Here is a 26,951-nt window from a genome sequence, read left to right on the forward strand (position 1 = left end):
CATGAGATTGACCTCCTCATAACTCTAGATAAGTGCTGAATAAAAAAACATCCCCTGGATGCCACCATTGAAGTCATTGTGAATTGCCGAAGAGCAGAGACCTGGATGACTAGCATGCACATTGCCTTTATCATTGAGTGCACCACGATGGCGCTGAAAATCCACTTTTTCAAGTTCAAGATGCAGAACAGCAATAAATATAAGGCACATCGCTGGGCAGTACCTTTGGACTGAGCCTGGTCTGCCTGTCCATGGTCCATTTCGAGACACAACATGTCCTGTCCACTACCATCCCCTTCATGGAGATCATCGTTGTATGGAAACAATACATTGATGACATCCTGGTCCTCTGGAAGTAGGATGAGACCATATGCTGTGAATTAGGGAACTGGATCAACACCATAAATACTTACCTTAGGATCACATTATCATCATCCAGAAAATAGGTACAGTTCCTGGACCAATTCATCTCTATTGAGGATGGACACCTCTGGACCAAAACCTACAAAAAGCACCAACTTTAATAGTTTACTATTATTTGACAGTCTCCATTCAAAAGCTTTACGGTAGAACCTGTCATACAGGCAGTCCTTGCGCTTGTGAAGGAACTGTAGCTCAATAAAGGATTATGACACTCAAGCCAAGACACTCAGTAGGAACTTATCCGCCAGACACTACCTGACTAGAGTCAGAAAATAAGCTGCAAGAAGAGTCCACAACAATCATTGAGAAGCCCTTTTGGAGACCAACATGAGACCCAATGAGGAAGTTGTGTCATGTGTGACCACCTTCATCTTAAATTCAAACAAAATCAAACATATTATCATGAAACACTGGGGCATTCTCAACACAGGCTCCATGCAAATTCCACAACCACCTTTTGCCTTTAGGCACACACGCAACCTAAAGGATCTCCTCGTACATATCAGACCAAGCACCAAGAAGATGCCCACACAGAATACCATAAAGGCCCTTCCACCGGCCAAAGAGTCTCACTCATGTGGATCCTTTGGTACATGCTCCTCCACTCAACATTCACCGAAAATAAGACTGGGCCCACGATTCACTTGGGTACAAAATCAACATGCCAACTGCAACACTATAAAATGCATTTACTTAATCACATGCCCATACAATCTATTCTACATAGGTATGACCACAAGAGCAGTAACAAAAAGGATCACAGAAAATTGGAACACGATCAGCTGCAGAAGCAGTGCCACTAGGATGTGCAACCACTTCAGTGACCTCAAACATTCCCCACAAACAAATGTCTTTAAGAAAGAACAGCACTGGGTCTTCCACCTTCACACTAATAGCAAGGGGATTAATGATGAGATCCCATGGTGTGAGATATAACTCAGCTACTTAGGTTCTCACTTGTATTGATCGACCATTTCCATTTACGCCTTAATTTATGGCACCATGATATCGGCTAACATAATTAACCAGCAACATGATGAAATATACACTTCACATCTTTTGATGAACATCTTTTTCTACTATTCATCTTGTTGCTGCTATTCATCTGATGGCAAGCCTTTTCCTAGCCGTGACCCTATGAATCTATATGTGTCCCTATGGCTGCCACGATGACATATTATATGCCTTACCAACTTGCTTTTGTGGCATTGCGGCGTGCGGTGCTTTCGGCACCACCCGCCGCAATGTTACAAATGCAGGATGCGCCCGCCAGTGTAGCGGGCGCATCTTAATTGTAGGTGCGGGACCACCGCAGGCATTGCGGGCGGTCCCATTTCTCAGGGGTATGGCGGGCGGACAAAGCCCGCCCGCCATACTAATGCCCCCTTAGTTTGGTGTTCCCTCGGTTTACCATATTAATAAAATGAATGATGTTGTTAGTTTAAAGGGAGTGAAACGTGGATTTGGACACATTGTGGTAGAAGTGTTGGGTGCTTTGTCTCCATCTATTTGGTCTTATGAATGATTTGAAGATTAGAAGATTACCTATATTTGTATGTAGATTGTCTTACTGGTTTTACTGCTGGAGCACTAGCATAAATAAATCAGGAAATAACAGCTATCTGTGTTATGATTGTTCAAAACCGACTTGCAATAAATATCATTCTTGTAAAAGAGGGCAGAATTTACCAGGTTTTGAGGGTACATTCATCCTGGATATTGGTAAGCTTTTTAAGGCCTTTGTAAACAACATTACTAATATCTCTTGTGAAGCAAAATCGTTTGCAGAATACAGGTTATAGGAATCAGTTGGTACATGGTTTGGTGAGACTGGAAAGAGCTTAAGAAAGGTTGGTGAATAGTTTGATAGTTTGTGGGTGTAAAAAGATGTCAATGGTGTATATATGTAAAAATGTACAGTTGGAGATGGAACATATCAAGACAATAGTACTGCATTGTAAATAGTTTGGAGTTCAGTGATGTGATCATCAAGGGGGAACTTAAGAAAGCTTTTGTGTGTTTTAACAAAAATGTGCTTAGGTACGTTTTTTTTATATGAAATCACAAGTGTATTGACACTGAGCTATTGCAATTGAAATACAATCATTGCAATGTGTTTTTTATGGCTTAGATAAAGACTAGGCCTCTATGATATATTTGTTATAAATGGATGCCACATCATGATGTTCATTCTCTGTTTAGATTTCTTGTTTGACACTACATGCATCAAGAAGTGTACTGTTTATTTGTATGTCATATTGCTATTGTTAAAGGAATCTTTTCACTACATTACAATCATGTTCTTGCTTGGATAGAGCATTGCATTCATTCACAACTGTGTTCTGTTGTTTATGTAACTTATTTGTTCTAACTCCTCTGGATGGCTTTAGATCAGAAAGGACAAATCAAAATTCACGTAGTGGGTAAGTGTTAGGATGGTTCGGTTATGTAAAGTTTAAAAAACATGAATTATGATGTGTTATAATGATGCTGACATCATGCTGAGTTTAAAGGTTCCATGGACTTTTATGTTGAAAAAATTATATATAAAGCACTGATCTTTGGGATGAGCCAGATTCTTTATGAGTCTCTAGGGATGCTGCCCAATTTTCTATTGATTATTGCACAAATGAGACTATGGGCCTGATTATGAGTTTGGCGGTCCATGGACTGCCAAACCTATAGTAGCTCAGTGGTGGCAGTGCTGCTACCATGGTACAACTCTGGTCGTCTGACCGCCATGGGACCTTTTTAATAGGCACCGCCAAAGGACCGCCCGCCAGACCATGAGGAAACTTGTAATTTGGCAGTGGCCAGTGGTCAAGTTTGGCGGTGTGGGAATGGGGCGCTGGAGCAGTGGCCCTCTCCCACACTGCCAAACTCGTAATCAAGCCCTTATTCTTTTTCCATGGTTTTGCTCATTAATGCATTACTCTGTAATTGAGAGCCTTTATGGCAAATTATTTCTATGTGTTTTAAGAAGATAACAATTACATATGCATTTTTCCTTTTATATTTTATTTTTTAATTTGTAATAAACCTTCATGTTCTTTATTCTATAATTCTGAATTCAAAATGACTTTTTGAGTCAGTCATTTCTATTTAACTGTATTTTTCAAATGCTGTTTGAATCAACCTGGGTGTGCCAGCGTCATGCAGGTGATCTAAGAGACAGACCACCCACACATGTTCGTTGATTTGTCTCAGCAAAAGGAAATGAAGTATTTATTCCAAAAACCCTTGATTGGGATAACATTATGAACCGTGTGTATTTCTGATATGTTCCCATATAATTTGTCTTTACCCATTCCTAGAAATATTAAAATGTAGACTAGGATGTAACCCTGGAACGGGGTGGGGGTCCCTTAGGGAACATGGAGGCACTTGAACAATAGTAGAGTTCACTTTTAATATATTAATTGCTTGTTTGTTATTTTTAAATATTTACCTTTTTTTAAAACTTTTTTTTATAATATGGTGTTATAATTAGGGATGGGTGATCAATTCCTCTCCACTGGTGGAGTTTTGCAAACTCCGCGATACATTTGTAACACGGAGTTACACCAAAACTCTGGCAACCGCCGCGTGGCGGAGTTTTTTCTTGCACGTGAATCGGCAGGTTATGTTGGAAAGTGAAAATTTCCATCCCCTAGCATGATTTTCACATGTGAGAACGACACCTGGTGAGATTTTCTCTACGCAGATAGTTGCAGGTGGTCACGAATGTTCGTGCTGAGAAAGCTGCCACTTGAGTAGAAAATATACTCAAGCAGCAGCAAAGAAGCAGCACCTCACCCATTCCCCATGGTGCCGTTCATGCTGATTGGCAGCACAGAACAAGCTCCTAACACTAAAAATCAGTGAGAGCAGTACAATGTACTAATTTCCGCCCGCTCTCAGAACACCGCAATATCTTGCAGCATTTTTATGAAATTCCTCGGAAATCCAAAGATTGAAACTCTGTGAGTTCCACTGTTGGAAAACTACCCTCTCTGAAGGGTTATCCCAAACATATTGCCCTGCTCCTAATATTTTTCTGACTTTTTTTGTTGCTTTAGGACTCTGAGTTCTTAACTACTGACAACCAGTGTAAAAGTGCATGTCCTCTCTCCACTAAACATGCTATATTTGGTTTACACCAATTCAGCATATGTAATTTACTTGTAAGTCCTTTGTAAAGGGGTATACCATATACCTAGGGCCTGTAAACTAAATGCTACTAGTGGGCCTGCAGCACTGATTGTGCCACCCACACAAGTAACTCTTTAAACTGATCCCATGGTTGCCACTGCAGAGCCTGTGTGTCCAGTTTTACTTGCCATTTGAAACCACTTGCCAAGCCTTAAACTCTTGTTTTATTACACATAAGTCACACCTGAGGTGGTCTCTAGCTAGGCTGCAGTGTAGATAAAAGGTAGGACATGCACGTTTAAGTTTTACATGTCCCGGTAGGGACGTACAGCTAAATTTGTTTTTCACTACTGTGCGACCTACTCCTGTCATGGGAATTCCGCAATACAATTTTAAGTTGTAATTCCTGATCAGAAAGGAGTAGCTGCGTCATGTTTTATATTTTTGGAATGGTAATAATTCTTCTATAAATATACTATTTTAGAACTGCCACTTTTATAAGGTGGGTATTCCTCTGCTCTTACTGCTCTGTGTGCCTTCAGCCTGTCTCCAATACACATCTGGGGTGCTTGACCGTTACACTTTGTGCATTCCCTATAGACTGCCACAAATATAGGAAGGGTAGGTGTGACAAAGAAAAAAACCGGCATTCTAATAACTGTTCCTTGGCAGGAAGAGGGGGAGAGCTGACATTTTATACCTGAAAGGCAGTGTTCTGTTTCCCACACAAACTGGAGATTACCCCAATAGCTAGTCTGGAGAAAACTCTGGGAAGACAAGGGGACATGTGCACTTCAAGGGGCTTCCTTGAAGTCACCCCCACTTCGAAGGCACAACTGAGTATAAGTACTGTGCCTCTGACCCTAACAAGACAGTATATTACTGGACCTGTAAAAACTCTGCCAGGAGTAAAGACACGTGCTACAAGGATTGCTACTGTGCTTGATTTGCTGCTCTGAAAAACTGCTTTTCTCTTTGATGTGCTGCCCTGCTGCCAGAGTGACTGGAAGGGCTGGCATTATTATTACTAATGAACAATTGTCCCCTGAGCAGAGGTGTGCAAAAGTCATGCAATTTGTTTTCACATAATTACACAATTTTGTGGGAAAAAAGATTCAATATTACACATAATTATGTGAAATGCAAATCAGTAATTTTGAGGTACATTTTAGCAAAAAATGCATCCCTGCATCAATTTTTGGTGTGATGATGCATTAAACATTAACAGTGTTCTGCTATTCTTGGGGGGCGTGGCCAGCAACATGGCGCTGTAAGCCGCACTTGCTAGGAGCTCCGTACAACCGACATTGATCCGGCTACATTGCGTGAACCCAACAGCCTCTAAATGCTCTGAAAGAGTGGCGGAGAGTGCTCAGACCCCTAGAGACTGCCAGATACGGCCCCCGGAGGCGAATTGGCCCCGAACACAAGCGCAACGACTGGCGGCGTGCAACTCCGGAGCCGGACTCAAGATGGCGGCGCCCACTACGGCCTAGATCGCCTCTGTGAACCGGAGCGCCCGGGATCTTATGGGGGTAAGGAAGGGACCGCCGAGATAGTGCCCCAGCCCCACAGACAGGAGGGAAGGAGCCCCGGAGACTCCAGGAACGCACTGGGGGAAGACGCGGGGCAAGTCCTATATCAGCCGTACAGCAGTGACGCGGACACCACCCCCGGCGCCCAACATCGGAGGGGGCTGCTTACCGGGTTAGAGGCGCCGCGTGGGGAGTGGCGCAGGAATCAGACCGCTGGCCTGTGGGCAGCTAAGAAGGACGCTGTGGGTTTCTAGTGGGACAGAGAAGCGGTGGGAAGGCTGCGGACGGGTCCCGGAGGGTGCTCCCCCCCAAGCAAAGTGCCAGCAAGAGGAGTACGGGGACAAAACACAAGGGGGTGAATGAGAGCTCCGGCAGAGGCCGCGACAAGAGGACCGCAGGCCCGACAATAAACTGCCCGCTTCTCTGGTGAGTGTTTGGGGCCACCTCCCTGGAGCTGACTGCAGGAGTTGCGCCGTTGCACGTGAATGGAGTATGCCCGTGAGGACCAGAGTTCGGCGCACTGCACGTGGAACTATAGTAGCCTGACTGCAACGACAACTGCCTGAGGGAGAGCAGCACCCCCGGCGATACGGGCTCGGAGGCAAGTGGCAGACGGGGCAGCACCTTCCCCCTCATTGTTTGGTAGAGCCCTACTGACGGGACGGATGCAACGTATTGTGTGCTCAAGTCGCAGAAGAAGCAAGAGACCGAGGAAAGCACCCACTCTGGGGAAAGTGCTAGCCGCCCGGGGCTGCGCAGGAAAGTTGATAGAGGAGACCTGCTGGACAGTGTAAGGAGATCCCGTGGGGGAGATGCGGTGGAGGGCCAAAGAAGTAATCGGACCATCGAGAAGAATATAGACCCTACACTCTCTCCTCACAGGCTGCGGGACCGTACAGGAATGGGGAAGAAAGACGCGGCCGTTAAGACCCAGAAACAAGGCCCCATTGATAAATTCGCGACTTTGCCGCCATCCAATGCTAGGGATGGAGTCGGAGCGAGCTCAGACACAGCCCTCCTGATGGGAGCGATCCAGACATTCAGGCCTCGCGGACTGCTCTGGAGGTGAAAATTGGTGAAGTGGGAGTAGAGGTCAACTTACTGCGGCAGGACTTCCGAAACCTCACAGAGAGAGTTACCACGGCTGAAACAAGGATCGGCGAAGCGGAAGACGTGATCCATGCCCTGCAGATGTTAAAGACCTGATGGCCTCACATAAGTAACTCCAATGGAAAGTCGATGACGCGGAAAATAGGGCGAGATGCAACAACCTCCGCTTTGTGGGATTTAGAAAAGGAATCGAAGGGTCCAATGTGGCGGAGTTTCTGCGCTCATGGCTGGTCGAACTCCTGCCCCATGCGTCCTTTTCCAACTGCTTTATCATTGAAAGAGCACACAGAGCACTCATGGCCAAACCACTGGCGGGAGGTAGGCCTCGCCGATAATAGAGAGGTTCCTTAACTTCGCCGACAGGGATACGATATTGCGAGAAGCCAGGAAGAAAGGCGAGATACGAATCGAGTACTCTCAGATAATGATCTTTCCGGACTATAGTCAGGAGGTTCAGGGGATGAGACGATCCTTTGATACGCTGAAACCCAAACTTAGAGACTTGAAGATACAGTACATGCTCCTCTTCCCGGCCAAGCTAAAAGTAATATATAAGGACAAGACGCACTTCTTCACTCACCCGGAAGACGCCTGGCAGTGGTTAGAGGAACGTCCACATACGTGCAGGCGAGAGGAGGACGGGCGGAACACGGAGTCGGAAGGCCCCTCTAATGGTAACCTATGGGAGATGGTGAAACCACAACGCAGGCGCAGAATGAGGGGGACGAGGACGCTGCACACGACACCTTACCCATCGCAACATGGGACCCGCAGGGGGACCCAGGACTCTGCAAATTCACGCCAGAACACCCAGGCTGGCTCCAGAATCCGGGCCCTGGTGCCTGAGGAGCGCACGGTGGGAGAGGACAACGCGGGAAAGGCTACGTCGGGGAGCGAGGAGGATGAGGAGCAGTCACTTTATCCATTGGTGGCCGCAATTAATGAACTGGAAAAGGACCATGATACGAACAGCACCCCTGGGCAGGGCGAAGGCGTAGACCTTGTCACCTGAGCAAGAAGGCGACTGGGTGGAAGAGCAATCAGTTGGACTGATCAGAGACACGCAAGTGGCTTACACGCCTCCTACTTGTTATTTTTCTATTTAGAACTTGGTTATCATTGTACCTAATTGCTTTGGTTAAAAGAACTATCACATAGAACTGTGGGTGCAGTGGCATATCACCCTTACTGACCGCGTTTTGTTCATCAAGTTGGGGAGGCCAGGGGAAGGGGAGGAGGCCAGGGGAGGGTGACATACCATTTCCTGCCAATAAGTCCTGCCGCAGAAGGAGGTAGATGGTGGGACCGAAGGGGGAGGAAGGTAGGGAGGGGGGAGCGAGGGACAGTTGGGGATGTTTATGATGTTTTAGTGGGGGAATAACAATGTTTTTTACCATGTCATGTCAAGCACACACACGCGCAAAATGTGCATTCCTGGCGAGAGGACAGTATAGAGTTCTAGCGCACGCAGGATTTACTACAGGCTCACGTGGAGTGGCAATCCTGATTAAAAACGACCCACCTATGAGAGAGGCGCAGACATGAACTGATCAACGGGGCACATACGTCGGGGAACACGGTATGTGGGGAAGGCGGGAATACACTTTCATTTCGGCCTACGCCCCACCTAAACTGCAGGCAGGCACCCTGAAGGGAATATCAGACATTATTATTAATACATCTGACACAATCCAAATACTCGGGGGAAATTTTAACGACGTAATGAACCTAGAGTTAGACAGGACAGGTGACCGAGATAGACCACAGATGGTGACACCGCTGGCCAAAACCATGAATGCGCTTAGTCTCCTTGATGTCTGGCGATGGCTTCACCCAGAAGCCAAGGCTTTCTCCTTCTTCTCTGGAGCACACAAAGTGTACTCCCGCCTGGACTATGTCTTTATGGCACGGCAGGCATTGCAGATATCGGATTCAGCGGAGTATTGTGCCCGGGGGGTGTCAGACCACTCGCCATTGCTCCTGAAGATAGGAGGGAGACCGAGGGAAGGGCCCAAGATACTTCGACTGTCGGCATGGGACCTACAAAACCCGGACATCCTGAAGGGACTACGGGCGGACGTGAAGGTGTATTTGGCAGAAAACGTGGGCTCGGTGGACTCCCGGGTAGTCCTCTGGGAAGCACTCAAAGTGGTATTGAGGGATAAGGCACAGTGTAGGCTGGCAGAAGATAGGAAAAAAGTCCAGAATGACATACAGGGACTGGAAGCGCGCATACTGAAGGTAGAAAATGAACACTTACTTACAAGGGACCCAGGGAACCTTAGACGCCTGGTAGATCTACAGACCCAATATAGACACTTAGTGACAGGAGAGGCAAGGTCTCAGGCGCTGGCGACTCTGCACCGTGTGTATGATGTAGGAGATAAATCTGGCAGATTGCTGGCGTGGCAAAGCAGGAGAGAGAGAGATGATAGATGGGTGGAAAAGGTGCAGGATGGTCAAGGTGAATGGGCACTCACGGACAGCAAGATAGCGAATGCATTTGCTGAGAGCTATAGCACCTTCTACCAAGCACGTGACCTGGGCTCGAAAGAGGAGGCACTGCAATATATGGCACCTCTTGATATCCCGACTCTAGAAGAGGTGGATCGCTTAGACCTAGAGGGAGACATAACCGAAGAGGAAGTGAGAATTGCAATGACTAAGCTTCGTGCAGGGAAGGCACCTGGCCCGATAGGGTTCCCTGCGGAGTTCTTCAAAAAAATGGCGGACCTCCTGACGCGCCACCTGCTAGGCCTCTTTCGGGGCGCTGAAGATGAGGGGCAATTTCCGCCTGACCTTAGAAAGGCCTCTATTGTCCCAATCAACAAAGCAGGGAAGCCCGCAGAGGACTGCTCGTCCTACCGCCCTATCTCCCTCCTGAATGTGGAGGTGAAACTGTATGCAACAATCCTGGCTCTCCGCCTTTGGCGGGTCATACCGGGACTGGTCCATCTTGACCAAACGGGGTTTATCCCGGAGAGGGCAACTAGATATGACCTACGGAGGACCCACAATTGGCTTCGAGAGGTGGAGAACAGGGAAGAACCTCACTGGTTCCTGTCTCTAGATGCCGAGTAGGCATTTGGACCGGTACACTGGCCTTTCCTGGAGGGAGTACTGGAGCGTATGGGATTTGGTCCTAAATACAGATGCAAAATCAAACTATTATATACACACCCGAGTGCTAGGGTCAGAATCAATGGGACACTGTCGAAGGCCTTCCCTATACAAAGGGGTACGAGGCAGGGATGCCCCCTCTCCCCCCTGTTGTTCGCCCTCTGTATTTAAGTGATGGCGTGCGCGGTCAGGCAGAACGTGGGAATTACGGGATTCCGGATAGGGGCAGCGGGAGCCTAGGAGGAAAAGCTGTCCTTATATGCGGACGATGTCCTAATGTATATCACTCGACCGGAGACCACAATCCCAGCGCTGTTCATGGAATTGGACAGTTATGGAGCTATGTCTGGCTTCCAGATTAACTGGCATAAGTCGAATATTTCCCCATAAAAAATACAGTCTTTTGAGACAGTCATGCAGACCTGCGGGCGTACCTCTGGCTGGGTAAGCACCATAGGGTGGCGCTGGCAACCCTACAGAGACACCAATACGATGGGGGCATCTCACTGCCAGATCTGGAGGCTTACTATTGGGCGGAACACCTGGTCCCTATAAATGAGTGGATACACGCACCGGCCACACACCCCACTTACGCGCTGGAGAGGCACACCATGGGCACCCACACATGTCTCCACTACATATACGGAGGGAAAGGACAAGCTAGGCTATTGCCGGCTACTAGAATTACTCTAGGGGCATGGAAAAGGGCGACAAAAGCCATTAAGTGGAACCATAAACCAACGAAACAGATGCCGCTATGGGATTGCGCATGGCTAAAGGAAATCAGCAAGTTAAAAGGGTTTCAGGGTTGGGACGCCATAGGCATCTCTACTCTAGGCGACGTTGTCAAAAAGGGGGCTCTGCAATCATTCCCGTCGCTACAAGTGGACTTTGGGCTCCATCGGTCCCAGTTTTTTAAGTACATGCAACTAAGACATGCGTGGAGAGCGAAAGGTGCATTGTTGGAAGCACTCCCTGAATACGCGCCCCTGGAGGGCCGCCTGTTACAGGATAAGATCTCTGGCAAGGCAGTATCCCTCACGTATAGAACCATTATGAACAATAGACCTAACAGGTTAGAGGGGCTCCGAATCACATGGGAACAGGAGGTGGGAGACATGGATGACGTGGACTGGGGAGTAGTGCTGATGCACCCCAGGGAGGTGGCGATGAAGTCGCGTCTCCGTTTGATCCAGTTAAAAATCCTCCACAGGGTATACTTTGATAGAGTACGACTATGTAAAATGTGGAGAATACCTGACCCCTGTTGCCTGAGATGTGGCCATGAAAGGGGAGACTTTTTACACACTGTCTGGTCATGCCCAAACATTCACAAATACTGGGGGGGGTGGTTCTTGCTGAACTGGGAAAGGTGATAGGGGTAGACATACCGCCAGACCCAAGGCTTGCACTTCTGGGAATGACTAACGATGTGAATGTACCTAGGCCACAGCTGATATTTCTGGTGCTAGCCCTGGTGGTGGCCAAGAGAGACATAGCCAGGAAATGGGGGGCACCAGACGTACCACAGCTAGAGGAATGGAGGTGGGGAATGGACCTCCACATGGCGGCTGAAAGGGTTACATACAAAGCACGAGGGTGCCCAAAGAAATTCCAAAGAGTGTGGGGTAAATGGCGAATCTATCATGGGATGGATGGAGGTCTCTAAAGGGGACACGAACACTCCGCTGCATGGTTGGCATAAAGGGGTGAATACCGAGGGCCACATGCTCCTGCAGCCAGCGACTCTGGGAACTAAATGGACGGAACACTTGCTGGGGGAAAATGAGGTCCTAGACCAAGAGGGAGGCGGGTGGGATAAGGGGCTGGGGAAGTGGAGTTGTTGCTTGATGCTGACATGTCTGTTGTATATGACGTTTCTTTGCTGCAAAACATTTTTTTTTAAAACAGTGTTCTGCTATTCTTGTAATTTCATGGTAAAGTTTTAACATCAATTAGTGCTATACATTTGTATTATCTTATGCTTCATTGACATTCTATATAACAATCACATTTCTTGCTCAGTATATATGGTTCCATGATGCTAGCTCATGTTTATTTGATATTACAACTGAATGGTTATTTAGGAACACAATACTAAGTTCCTGAGTCATGCTGCATGTTGTTATAGGGCTGCATTATGGGTGGATTGAGATTCTATCTGTATACAGAGTTGGCTGGAAAATAGTGGCAGGCCCTAAACCCGTCTGCTGTTCTGCATTTGTCTTTATCTCTACAGAGTAATAGGTTATCCACACTGCAATTGGTGTCAGGAATTTTACAATATATTTGTTCATAAATATTTGGTTTGGGCATTTGTAAAGTCTAGGCCCTTGATTCACAGTATTTTTACCGGTCTCACTGCGGTTGTTATTGCACTCTCTTTAAGGACACTATGACTACAAAATATATTTAAAGATTATCTCTGTTTATGCTAACGGTCACCCACTTCATTAAAAAGATAGTATCATAGAAGGGCTTTGAAATATCCTGTGATTGCCTTAGTACAAGCCCGATTTATCTCTCACAGAAGCAGATAAACTGAAGAGGGATTGGGTGGCCAAAGCGATGCATATGTGTAAGAACAGTAACCAGCATCAGAACAGTATCAGTCAGCTGTTTTAGGCAAGGTGGTATTACTCTTTTGTTCTGTAAAACACTATGGGCCTGATTATGACTTTGGCGGTCTGCACCATAAGCTGTAGGACCGCCAAAGCCATGATGCAGCCGCCACCAGATTAGGAGTTAAATCTTGGTCTGGCAGGCAGTGCTGCAGTGGTCTAAGGAGGCAGTCTCAGTCCCATTGAAGAGCTTGACATGCAGACTGCTGCTCTCAGATTACCGACTACACCTTCCTGCACGGTGAGTCATATATGCCACACTGTGCAGGAAGGGGGTGCAAATCCAGAGGGGCACTACATGTGCCTCCTCGCATGAAGCGCAAGGCCCAAATCAGGCAAGGGGTCCTGTTAGGTTCCCCTTTATTGCCATTATTGCCATTTACCACCTTTTTCATGGTGGAATCACTGCTCTGAAAAGGGCGGTAAAATGGCAACTTGGAATGTGCTCGGCGGTGCCGACTGCGGCACCACCAGCATATTCCTGCCAGTGAAAAATAACTGAGCGAGCAGGATTCTTGATCCCAGTGGTGCTTGCTGTCTCAGAGATTTTAAACTACTCTAGTCATTATACTGCAGGCAGACCGGCAGTGTGGAGGAGGTCGGACTGTCCACCACGAGTACAGCGTACTCGAAATCAGGCCCTATGTAACAGCCAAATCAAAATATGGGTGGACCTAGATGGCTGGTAAGTACGATTAAGATACAAGACTTTGTCATGAAGGTGAATTCTTTTTACACACCTTTAGGTACCAAATTGGCCTTCCTATCCCCCATAAGTAAACTTCTCACAGATTTTGGTAAAATTAAATAGTGATCATGGAGGCAATAGTGATGGTGTGAGCTGGAATTTCATGTTGGATCTGATGGTGGATTGATCTGCTAAATAAGACATGGCAAAGAATAGTGACTGCTTTATCCTGAAAGATTTGATGGGAGGCTTTGCATTAGTAAACATATGGGGTTTATTAAACCCTAGAGATAGTGAGTATGTATCTATTCCTATCTTATGCATATTGTACTAGCACACATAAAGATTATTTCTTCCAATGCTGGCATGCATTTTTGCACAATGTGAGATCCTAGAGGGCGGTATGTCTGTCTGACCATGCACCAGTATTCTGAGGCCTTTTCATAGACATGATCATTCTCCCTTTTAAAATGTGGCGAATGAATAAACAGGAGTGAATATAAACAACCTGATAAAAAGAAAGGTATGAATCCTTTTAATCAGTTATCTAATTTCTACTGTTTATGTTCCCCCCTCCACAATGTCCTTACTGTGTACCCCCCTCCACAATTTATGTGGGCAGCAGGCAAGGGAGTGCTTAGGGGGAAACCTCATTAAAGACTCTGTGACACATAAAAATGACCCAAGGATAAGCAAACTGAATTAGAGTAAGAGCTCAAAATGCTATTCACTGGATATGAAGATGTCCCCGCATCAGTCCTACAGATGGAGCTTACCATGGCTAAGTTAAAAAAAGACCTCTCCTTTTACCCTAATGGCCAACAGGCACTGACATGTGTACTCTGGAAACAATATGAATGTTATGAACATGGGGATTAAGGGGGTTTCCATCTAGACAAATAGCTTACACAAATTGAAACAGAAATGGCCATCCCAGCAATATGTAGGAAAAATGGCTGAATTTTCTACAGGAAAAACTCTGTGATGCCTTGTTTCTAATAGAGAAAAAAGGGGGAAGGCTGGGTCCTGTCTCTGTCCGGCTGGACCACTCTTATGAAACAAACAAACCGAATTGCCGGGCAGTGTAATTTGATAGAAACAAATGCACACCTAGTACAATGAATTGCTAGGCTGACAAACCATTTGTGTTTAGTCACTTGTTTTTTTATGAAAAATAGATTTTTACCAAAAACTTTGGCATCAAAGGATTCACACAGCAATTACTGAGGTTCACAAAAACATTGAAAAAACCATATACAATACATAAAGTCAAAACATACACATATATCAATTATGATAACAATGAATATGGACAACTATATAATGCCTCGAGAAATTTCATTTGTTGAGGCACCAATCCTGAATGAAAATAAACAAGTGGACAGACAAGAAGACAAACTAGCCTACTTGTTTTCACCACCACTAGATACACATTAGATGATTTAACATATGGTGCACAAATTAGGAAGACACAAAACTATGCATCAATGTAGACATGGTTGTGGGTTATATTCCTATTGTGCCCTGCTGGTTCAGTATCTGGGTGGAGCAGGACGCCGACGCGTTTCGAACCCGTTCAATAGGTTAAGGGTTCTCCTCAGGACAAGGATTGGGAAAGTCGTTGTCACTGTGAATTAATTTAAAAACATGGTATCAATGAAGGGCTGACTAACACCTCGCTTAGACTCAAACACTGTTAGAAAGTAGACAAATACCTTAAGCTGGAAATACCGGGGAACTCCCTGTGAAAGAGACGATGTAAACCCTAATTAGTCTCTATTAATTGTAATATCCTCCGAACCACCGTTAGCAAAAAGGAACTTAGCTGTAGGCACGTACCTTAATGTTTTAAACACTAACAAGTGTAAGGGATGCTGAAGCGCCTGAGTTCAAGTGTTGTTGTAATGTGCCTAAGGAAAGTAAACAACGCGTTGTATTACAATCCCAAATTCAGTTGCCCAGAAGTGCGCTATCATACATAGATATTAGTACCACCAGTCAACACATCGTCCTACCTTGATTTGTAGGATTTCAAATCTGTGCACGAACACCAGCGGCAGCCGCCGCGCTAGTTCGGCAACTGTAAAATGCAAAGGGGAAGGCGGTAATTAGTGAGGAGCCGAGATCGCGCTCACTCAATCTTTTCATCTTTTAGTTTATTTAGATAGGACTTACGTTTTTAGACGAGTTAATCGTAGCTGTGCATCAGGCACCCAAGCGGCAAGAAACTGGCAACACGAGTGCAGTGGGGGCGTGTCTTGGTGTATTTACGTCTAACACGGCTTGATGGGACATGTAGTTCCCTTGTGTGATACTACGGTGCTGTGATTATTGCACACGGAGTACCAGCGCCCGCTCGGTGGAAGGGTGGAGCACACTCCACTTAAAGGGAATTCAGAATTGGGATGTATAGTGATGTAGAATGACGCGTGTGACAACAAATGGGCAGCAAAGGGCTAAGGACCATAGACAGCACACTAGAAGACCCTTACAAGGTTTAAAGGTGGCATACGTGTTAAAAATTAAAAATTGTTACGCAGACACAAGAGCAGCAAGCAGCACAGACAAGCAAACGCTGCAGACTTTCTACAGATTGCTGAGTTCATTGAGGTCATTGAGTCCCACCATGGCAGTGTTAAACCTCAGGATTAGGTAAGCCTCTTTTTGAGCTAAGCGTACATCTGGGTCCCCGCCTGCTCCTGGGGTATTCTTAATGTTCGCTAGGATCGTCCATTTCAGATCATTGGATGAATGTTCTTTACGCAAAAAATGGGAGACCAAGGGTGCTGTCAACACTTTGTTATTTATCCTGGAACGATGCTGGATGATGCGTTGACGCGCTTCTTGGGTTGTTTTGCCAATGTATACCTTTCCACAAGGGCATGTGATGGCATATACTGCATACTTGGTCTTACAGTTTGTAAAGTTGTTATGACGCCAATGTTTTTGGCCATCCGTGAACAGGGTTCCTTCTGTTGTCAAGTTGCACACTGAGCATGTCCCACATTTACGATGGCCCATCACCGGGCCCATGTTGAAAAGTGTTCCTTGCGTTTCTTTTTTCGTGGCACCCCTTGTAGATGAGATCTGTTGTCCGATACTCCTGTTTTTTTTAAGTGCGAACAGAGGTTTACCAATATCCGGTAGGATTTCTTCAATCAGATGCCAATTGTTACGGATTATTTTCTGTACTGGGTTGGTGTGGGGTCCAAACGTGGAAACACAGACCATTCTCTCGACATTGGATTTTTCTCGTTTTTGCAAAAGATGTTCCCGAGGTGTCCATCTTGCCCTCTTCATCGATTGTTTCAAAAGTTTGGACGGATAACCTCGTGCTTTCAGCTTATTAGTCAGAGCTTCTCCATGAATAATGAAGTCTTCCGTTCTCGAGCAATTCCTTCTCACCCGTAGGTACTGGCCATATGGGAGATTGTTCTTCAAGCTTTTAGGATGGAAACTTGCGTAGTGTAGCGCATTATTCCTGTCAGTTTTTTTCTGGAACAGTGTGGACTTCAGGCCTTCTGGTGTGGATGTGATCTCCACATCAAGAAACGGCATGGTTCTACAGTCATATGCCAGACTGAATTTTATGTCTGGACTACGATTGTTCAGCCACTGATGGAACTCTTCAAGGGATTTTGATGTACCATTCCAAATGCACCACACATCGTCTATGTACCGGAGCCACTGCCCAATGTGTGCTCCGTACGGGTTGTTGTTATAGACAAATCTTTCTTTGTATTGTGCCATATAAAGTATAGCCATTTCCGGGGCGAAAGGACACCCCATAGCCGATCCCTTTATCTGTAAAAACATTTCATCCTCGAATACGAAGAAGTTCTTCTTGAGGGCAAGAGATGCCAAATTGAATTTGGAATGGTACATCAAAATCCCTTGAAGAGTTCCATCAGTGGCTGAACAATCGTAGTCCAGACATAAAATTCAGTCTGGCATATGACTGTAGAACCATGCCGTTTCTTGATGTGGAGATCACATCCACACCAGAAGGCCTGAAGTCCACACTGTTCCAGAAAAAAACTGACAGGAATAATGCGCTACACTACGCAAGTTTCCATCCTAAAAGCTTGAAGAACAATCTCCCATATGGCCAGTACCTACGGGTGAGAAGGAATTGCTCGAGAACGGAAGACTTCATTATTCATGGAGAAGCTCTGACTAATAAGCTGAAAGCACGAGGTTATCCGTCCAAACTTTTGAAACAATCGATGAAGAGGGCAAGATGGACACCTCGGGAACATCTTTTGCAAAAACGAGAAAAATCCAATGTCGAGAGAATGGTCTGTGTTTCCACGTTTGGACCCCACACCAACCCAGTACAGAAAATAATCCGTAACAATTGGCATCTGATTGAAGAAATCCTACCGGATATTGGTAAACCTCTGTTCGCACTTAAAAAAAACAGGAGTATCGGACAACAGATCTCATCTACAAGGGGTGCCACGAAAAAAGAAACGCAAGGAACACTTTTCAACATGGGCCCGGTGATGGGCCATCGTAAATGTGGGACATGCTCAGTGTGCAACTTGACAACAAAAGGAACCCTGTTCACGGATGGCCAAAAACATTGGCGTCATAACAACTTTACAAACTGTAAGACCAAGTATGCAGTATATGCCATCACATGCCCTTGTGGAAAGGTATACATTGGCAAAACAACCCAAGAAGCGCGTCAACGCATCATCCAGCATCGTTCCAGGATAAATAACAAAGTGTTGACAGCACCCTTGGTCTCCCATTTTTTGCGTAAAGAACATTCATCCAATGATCTGAAATGGACGATCCTAGCGAACATTAAGAATACCCCAGGAGCAGGCGGGGACCCAGATGTACGCTTAGCTCAAAAAGAGGCTTACCTAATCCTGAGGTTTAACACTGCCATGGTGGGACTCAATGACCTCAATGAACTCAGCAATCTGTAGAAAGTCTGCAGCGTTTGCTTGTCTGTGCTGCTTGCTGCTCTTGTGTCTGCGTAACAATTTTTAATTTTTAACACGTATGCCACCTTTAAACCTTGTAAGGGTCTTCTAGTGTGCTGTCTATGGTCCTTAGCCCTTTGCTGCCCATTTGTTGTCACACGCGTCATTCTACATCACTATACATCCCAATTCTGAATTCCCTTTAAGTGGAGTGTGCTCCACCCTTCCACCGAGCGGGCGCTGGTACTCCGTGTGCAATAATCACAGCACCGTAGTATCACACAAGGGAACTACATGTCCCATCAAGCCGTGTTAGACGTAAATACACCAAGACACGCCCCCACTGCACTCGTGTTGCCAGTTTCTTGCCGCTTGGGTGCCTGATGCACAGCTACGATTAACTCGTCTAAAAACGTAAGTCCTATCTAAATAAACTAAAAGATGAAAAGATTGAGTGAGCGCGATCTCGGCTCCTCACTAATTACCGCCTTCCCCTTTGCATTTTACAGTTGCCGAACTAGCGCGGCGGCTGCCGCTGGTGTTCGTGCACAGATTTGAAATCCTACAAATCAAGGTAGGACGATGTGTTGACTGGTGGTACTAATATCTATGTATGATAGCGCACTTCTGGGCAACTGAATTTGGGATTGTAATACAACGCGTTGTTTACTTTCCTTAGGCACATTACAACAACACTTGAACTCAGGCGCTTCAGCATCCCTTACACTTGTTAGTGTTTAAAACATTAAGGTACGTGCCTACAGCTAAGTTCCTTTTTGCTAACGGTGGTTCGGAGGATATTACAATTAACAGAGACTAATTAGGGTTTACATCGTCTCTTTCACAGGGAGTTCCCCGGTATTTCCAGCTTAAGGTATTTGTCTACTTTCTAACAGTGTTTGAGTCTAAGCGAGGTGTTAGTCAGCCCTTCATTGATACCATGTTTTTAAATTAATTCACAGTGACAACGACTTTCCCAATCCTTGTCCTGAGGAGAACCCTTAACCTATTGAACGGGTTCGAAACGCGTCGGCGTCCTGCTCCACCCAGATACTGAACCAGCAGGGCACAATAGGAATATAACCCACAACCATGTCTACATTGATGCATAGTTTTGTGTCTTCCTAATTTGTGCACCATATGTTAAATCATCTAATGTGTATCTAGTGGTGGTGAAAACAAGTAGGCTAGTTTGTCTTCTTGTCTGTCCACTTGTTTATTTTCATTCAGGATTGGTGCCTCAACAAATGAAATTTCTCGAGGCATTATATAGTTGTCCATATTCATTGTTATCATAATTGATATATGTGTATGTTTTGACTTTATGTATTGTATATGGTTTTTTCAATGTTTTTGTGAACCTCAGTAATTGCTGTGTGAATCCTTTGATGCCAAAGTTTTTGGTAAAAATCTATTTTTCATAAAAAAACAAGTGACTAAACACAAATGGTTTGTCAGCCTAGCAATTCATTGTACTAGGTGTGCATTTGTTTCTATCAAATTACACTGCCCGGCAATTCGGTTTGTTTGTTTCTAATAGAGACTTGGCTCAATAATGAATCTGATCCTGTCCTCGTACAGACTCTTCCCCCTGGCTATCATATCCAGCGGAAAGATCGCGAAAGCAGTAAAGGTGGTGGCATTGCATTATTTATAAGGATCATTTTAAATCCGTATCACTCTGTTATCTTGATGACCCGCTGTTTTTAACATTTAGCGAAAAGGTAATCCTATCTACAATCAAGTTAGTAGCTGCTAAACCTTGGCTGTGGGGACATGCTTTGTATATGCTATATTTTTAAAATCACTGATTGCGCCGCACTCACCACTTGCATTGTTTTTATTGTTTCCCTCACTGTTTTCATCTTGGTAACTGCCCGTGACCCCGGTCCGTCATGGCTTGTGCTGTTTGAACGCAGGGTAATTTCAGGCTTCTACTGCTTCCAGTCGGACTCCCAGAAACTGCAGGTAGCGCTCCAGCCTCCTCACACTTCCTCCTATTTAATCAGGAGAAGGGCGCGGACGCGTGCAGCGGCACTCTGTTATCTTAATGACCCGCTGTTTTTAACATTTAGCGCAAAGGTAATTCCGGCTACAATTAAGTCAGCTGCTATAACCTTGGCTGTGGAGACACTCATTGTATATGCTATATTTTTAAAATCACACTGATTGCACCGCACTCACCACTTGCATTGTTTTTATTGTTTCCCTCACTGTTTTTATCTTGGTAACTGCCCGCGACCCCGGTCCGTCACAGCTTGTGCTGTTTGAACGGAGGGTCATTTCCGGCTTCCATTGCTTCAGGTCGGACTGCCGGAAGCTGCAGGTAACACTCCAGCCTCATCATGCCTCCTCCTATTTAATCAGGGGAAGGGCGCGAATGCGCCCAGCTGCGCGCCAGCGGGCACCGAAAGCAAGCCTGTCTGCGCCCATCCGTGCCTGACCGCCGCCAGATGCCAGGACCCCTGTATTTTTTTTTCTTTTTTCATATATTTCTTTTTCCTGTTCTCCGGTAGGTTGAGTCTTTTAGTATTTGGAATTTGGAATTTGGAAGCGGATTTGTAGAGCGCGTAGCTACCCTAGGGCGTCCCAGCGCTGTTGATCGACCTGTGTATCCAGAGGGGGAGGAAAGCTAAGGGAAGAGCCATGTTTTGAGCTGTCTACGGAAGGCCAGTAGATTGGGTTCTCTACGGATGGAGATTGGCAGAGAGTTCCATAACTTTGGGGCGTTGTATGAGAACAGTCTTCCTCCAGAACGGGTCTTGTGGATTCTGGGGGTGCTGGCCAGGGAGAGGGCGTCTGATCTCAGTTGCCTGTTGGACTGATGGGGTTTGACGAGAGTGCTCAGGATCGGTGGACCTCTGCCGTGCATTATCTTGTGTGAGATGCAGAGGGTCTTAAAGATGATCCTTTTTTGCACTGGAAGCCAGTGCAGGCTTTTGAGGGCTGGTTTCGCTGAGCATTTTGACTCGGTCCCTGTTAAGATTCTGGCCGCCGCGTTTTGGGCACATTGTAGTCTATGAATGACCGAGGCGGGGGCTCCCAAGTAAAGGGCATTCCCATAGTCCAATCTGGAGTTTACTAGGCCCTGCATAAGCAGCTTCCTAGATTGGGGGGGGAGTAGATGGAGGACCTTCCTCGCTGTTTTGATGAGACCAATGCATGTACCTGCGGTTTTCCTGGCCTGGGATTTGAAGTTAAGGTCTTGGTCTAGCCAGATACCAAGACTCTTAACTTCTGTTTTGGGGGTGGGAGAAGGGCCCATGCAGTCTGGCCATTTGAGGGATGGCGGAAGATTGCGGGGGTTGCCTAGGAAGAGGATCTCAGACTTCTCCCCGTTCAGTTTCAGGCGAGAATCGCACATCCACTGGGAGATGTTTTCCAGGCAGGCTGCCAGGTTGTCTAAGCATTTATTGGATTGGTTGATGGACACCACAAGTTGTGTATCATCGGCATACATAACTGTTTTTATGCCGAATGGTGATGTGATGTCTTCTAGCGGGGACATGTATACGTTAAAAAGTGTGGGGCTCAGGGATGAACCCTGGGGGACCCCACACTGAAGCGGGAGTGCTTTTGAATGAACCGTGCCGTCAGACACTTGGAATGTTCTCCCCTCCAGGAAGGACTTGATCCAAGACAGGGCAGTACCGGACACACCTACCATGCTGAGCCGATGGATAAGGATCGCATGGTCTACTGTGTCGAAGGCGGCACTCAGATCGAGGAGGATCACTGCCACTGAACCTCCTCGATCTATGATGGTTCTTGCCTCCTCGACCACGGCCAGTAGGGCGGTGTCTGTTCCCTGTCCTGGTCTGAACCCCGTCTGAGAGGGGCGCAGAAGTTTGTTGAACTCCAGGAAGAGAGACAGTTGGTGGTTGACGATGCGCTCGGCCACCTTGCTGATGGCGGGGAGGAGGGAAATGGGTCTGAAGTTTGATGGAACCAAGGGGTCGAGGTGAGGTTTTTTTAAAAGTGCCCTGACTGTGGCTTTTTTCCAGTTGTCTGGGACTATGCCCAGTGCCAGTGAGGTGTTGATGAGACTGGTGATGGGAGGAGCAATCGTAGGAGCGACCAGTTTAAGTTTACTCATCGGGGCTGGGTCAGACGGAGCCCCACTCTTGACTGATTGCAGAGTGGACAAGCAAAGTTCGATGGAAATCTGATCGAAGGTTAGGAGGCAAGGGGCATTAGGACCGGGGAGGGGGGTGGTGGGAGGCATGGGAGGGATGGGTGGGGGGAGTGAAGTAAGAATGTTAAGAATTTTTGTGGAGAAGAACTCAGCTAGCTGATTACATCTGGTGCCGGACGGATCTGGCATAGGTGGGGGGACTGGGGTTTTGGTCAGGAGACGTACTATGCGGTACGTTTCTTTGGCCGAATTGGCAGCAGCTGAGATTTTTTTCTCGAAAAAGGAGGCCTGGGAATTTTTTATGCAGGTTTTATATTGTCTGAGGGCAGTCCTATACTCGTCCTTGCTTTCGGTAGACCAATCTCTTCTCCAGAGGCGTTCGAGCCTTTTACATCGTTTTCTTAGTCCGCGCAGTTCCTGCGAGTACCAGGGGGACTTAGGAGTTCCCTTTTTACTGGGGAGGGGTTTGACTGGGAGGATATTATCAAGGGATAGATTTATCCAACCGCGGAGTTGGGTGTCAGCTCTGGAAGGGTCTGGGTCAAGACTCGGGGTAGTTGAGATGAGTGCTTGAGTCCAAGAAGTTATGTCCAGTTTATGCCACGGGCGGGCTGGTTCTTGGGGAGGAGCTTTAGTAAGTGCTTCAGATGGTAGTAGTATCTTGAACGGGATTACGAAGTGATCTGACCAAGGGACCGGGAGGGGGATACTTGCTACTAGACTCGCCACGTTGGTAAAAATTGGGTCTAGTAGATGGCCCTTGGAGTGAGTGGGCAGATTACCTATCAAGTGGAGGTGAAGGGAGGCTAGGTCTTTTTTTAAATCTGCAGCGGTGTTCTACAAGGGGTCGTCAAAATGGAGGTTTAGATCTCCTAGGATCGTAAAATTAGGGAACAAGCATGTGAGAGAGGAGGTTGATTCCAAAAGGGAATTGCAGAAAAGTTTCTGCTGCCCTGGGGGTCGGTAAACTAGGATCCCTGATATAGTTGTGGATGGGGGAAGGTGAATTGAGAACAAAGTGTTTTCGCAGTCCTGGACTGGGCTGTCCTTGAGGTGACAGGATAGGTAGTCACGATAGATGATCGCTATTCCGCCTCCAATCCCCGAGGTTCTGTCCTGATGTTTGATGAGATAGCCCGAAGGCAATGCTTGCACCATATCTGGGTTTGAGTTAGAGTTAATCCAAGTTTCGGTTAGAAAGAGGACCTCATACTCCGAGTTTAGCAACATCATGTTAATTTCCCTTTGATGTTTGGGGAGTGATCTACAGTTAAGGAGGGCCATCTTGATCCAACGTGGTTTTGGAGGGAGACGAGGTGCTAGCCTGTAGGGGCAGTTTCGACAGCAAGATTGTCCATCCTTTAGAGGGATCGTGCTGTGACAAGGAATGGGGATAGAGTCCTTGATATTGAGGAGGGCTTCTCGGGTATACATGAGGGGTATGGGAGTGGCTGAATCAGGGGTCCTGGGCCTCGGGCTCGGTCTGGCGTGGACGGGCGCAGACGGGCTTGCCTAAGGCGCGCCTTCGGCGCGCAAACGGCGCTCCCGCTGCACTCGTCCGCTGCGCTTCCTCCAATGGCACATTTTATAGTGAGGGGGAGGTGGAGGGGCGTGGCCAGAGAGGGGGCGTGGCCTCGCTGCACGCCCTCAATGGCGGCGGCCCGAGGGCGATTGTCGGGGATTAGGGGGGCGCTGCTTGCATTCAGCAGGCTCCCAGGACGTGGTGGAATCGCTCAGTGAGGTAGGCAGATTCTTGTACAATACAGTAATAGATTACACACAAAGTATTTAAAAGCTTTAAAATCGGTAAAAACAACAAGGATGCACCTCCCGGCTTTCCGCCTCAGGAGTGACAGTCTTAGAAGTGCGCTCGCTTCAGCGCCTTTTAAGCTGGGCGGGGGGGGCGTGGCCAGAGAGGGGGCGTGGCCTCGCTGCACGCCTTCAATGGCGGCGGCCCGGGGGCAATTGTCGGGGATTAGGGGGGCGCTGCTTGCATTCAGCAGGCTCCCAGGACGTGGTGGAATCGCTCAGCGAGGTAGGCAGATTCTTGTACAATACAGTAATAGATTACACACAAAGTATTTAAAAGCTTTAAAATCGGTAAAAACAACAAGGATGCACCTCCCGGCTTTCCGCCTCAGGAGTGACAGTCTTAGGAGTGCGCTCGCTTCAGCGCCTTTTAAGCTGGGCGGGGGGGCGTGGCCAGAGAGGGGGCGTGGCCTCGCTGCACGCCGTCAATGGCGGCGGCCCGGGGGCGATTGTCGGGGATTAGGGGGGCGCTGCTTGCATTCAGCAGGCTCCCAGGACGTGGTGGAATCGCTCAGTGAGGTAGGCAGATTCTTGTACAATACAGTAATAGATTACACACAAAGTATTTAAAAGCTTTAAAATCGGTAAAAACAACAAGGATGCACCTCCCGGCTTTCCACCTCAGGAGTGACAGTCTTAGAAGTGCGCTCGCTTCAGCGCCTTTTAAGCTGGGCAGGGGGCGTGGCCAGAGAGGGGGCGTGGCTTCGCTGCACGCCGTCAATGGCGGCGGCCCGGGGGCGATTGTCGGGGATTAGGGGGGCGCTGCTTGCATTCAGCAGGCTCCCAGGACGTGGTGGAATCGCTCAGTGAGGTAGGCAGATTCTTGTACAATACAGTAATAGATTACACACAAAGTATTTAAAAGCTTTAAAATTGGTAAAAACAACAAGGATGCACCTCCCGGCTTTCCGCCTCAGGAGTGACAGTCTTAGGAGTGCGCTCGCTTCAGCGCCTTTTAAGCTGGGCGGGGGGCGTGGCCAGAGAGGGGGCGTGGCCTCGCTGCACGCCGTCAATGGCGGCGGCCCGAGGGCGATTGTCGGGGATTAGGGGGGCTTTGCTTGCATTCAGCAGGCTCCCAGGACGTGGTGGAATCGTTCAGTGAGGTAGGCAGATTCTTGTACAATACAGTAATAGATTACACACAAAGTATTTAAAAGCTTTAAAATCGGTAAAAACAACAAGGATGCACCTCCCGGCTTTCCGCCTCAGGAGTGACAGTCTACATATAATTCAAGGGCAATATGGTGCGTTATAAATATTCAAGTAAAGAAATTAAAGATCTTAATACACCTTGTATAGAATTCAGTGATGCACTTGCTAACGAAATACTTAGCACCCCAGAAATCTCGTGCTTAGTCAAACCCATCAGAACTGAGAAGGCTGTCACATCCCAACGTTCAAATCAGCCCAGTGCTCCTAGCCAGCTTAGCGCAATTGTTATGATTACTGTCACTTTAATAGAATATAGAGTACACTACATCATAGGATGAATGATAACATTCCAGTGTTGTGAGGGTCAGTTGCTGAGCTTTTGCTGTTGATGGTTGTACCAATAAACATGCTCTTCAATTACTACCTGTTTGAGCACTTTTATCACTGGCGACGAGGACCAAGGCTTGATGGGGGACAAGCATCAACAACCATCAACTCCCCTATAAATTGGATTTTGGATCTGGTTTGGATTTGGATATTTAACTTACTTTGGACTTATACCAGCGTTCATCTATTCGGATATTGTTTTTCTTCATGACTTATATGATGTTGCCAACATACGGACTTAATTCTGAGAATTGTGGATGTTTGGTGAACTACACGTGAATTTTGGACTTTGTTTTTATCAACTAACTGTTCCTGGTATTCTACAACTGCTGATTTAAAGATTCCTGCCCATCAATTTACAACCTCAAATACTGTACTGTACTACAAATCAGGTAACTTTTATTTGGACTTTGCTTGCCAGCCTACTTATTTGGTAAGTTACCTTTTGGCTGTTACCTTTTGCCATATGCGGTGTTTTCTTTTAAACTGGATCGCGTGTGCCCGACATCGCACGCTCTGCCACGCGACATTGTCTCTCAACAAGATCGAGTTCTTTGCCATTGTGTGCGTAGCGGCTCTGGTTTCTCTGGAAAGTCAGGAACTTTGACCCGATGGCGTCAGACGCATGACATCAACATAACGTCAAGCGTTATCACGTTTTGGCAGCCATTTTGGATTTCCACTGCAACGCTAGTAAACACAACACCGATACACACGGGAGTGCATCGATTTGATTCATGTAATTGGGACTTGAAGTAACAACGCCGATGCGCACGGCAGTGCATCGATTTACCGATGGATTTGGAATTTGAAGTGAGTTAAAGCATTTTCATGGCATAAGATATATACATTGAAGACACGGGACAATTACTCATTATTTTTTATAAGAACACTAATATATTG

This window comes from Lissotriton helveticus, chromosome 7 (assembly GCF_964261635.1).
Source record: "Lissotriton helveticus chromosome 7, aLisHel1.1, whole genome shotgun sequence".
NCBI classification, from domain to species: domain Eukaryota; kingdom Metazoa; phylum Chordata; class Amphibia; order Caudata; family Salamandridae; genus Lissotriton; species Lissotriton helveticus.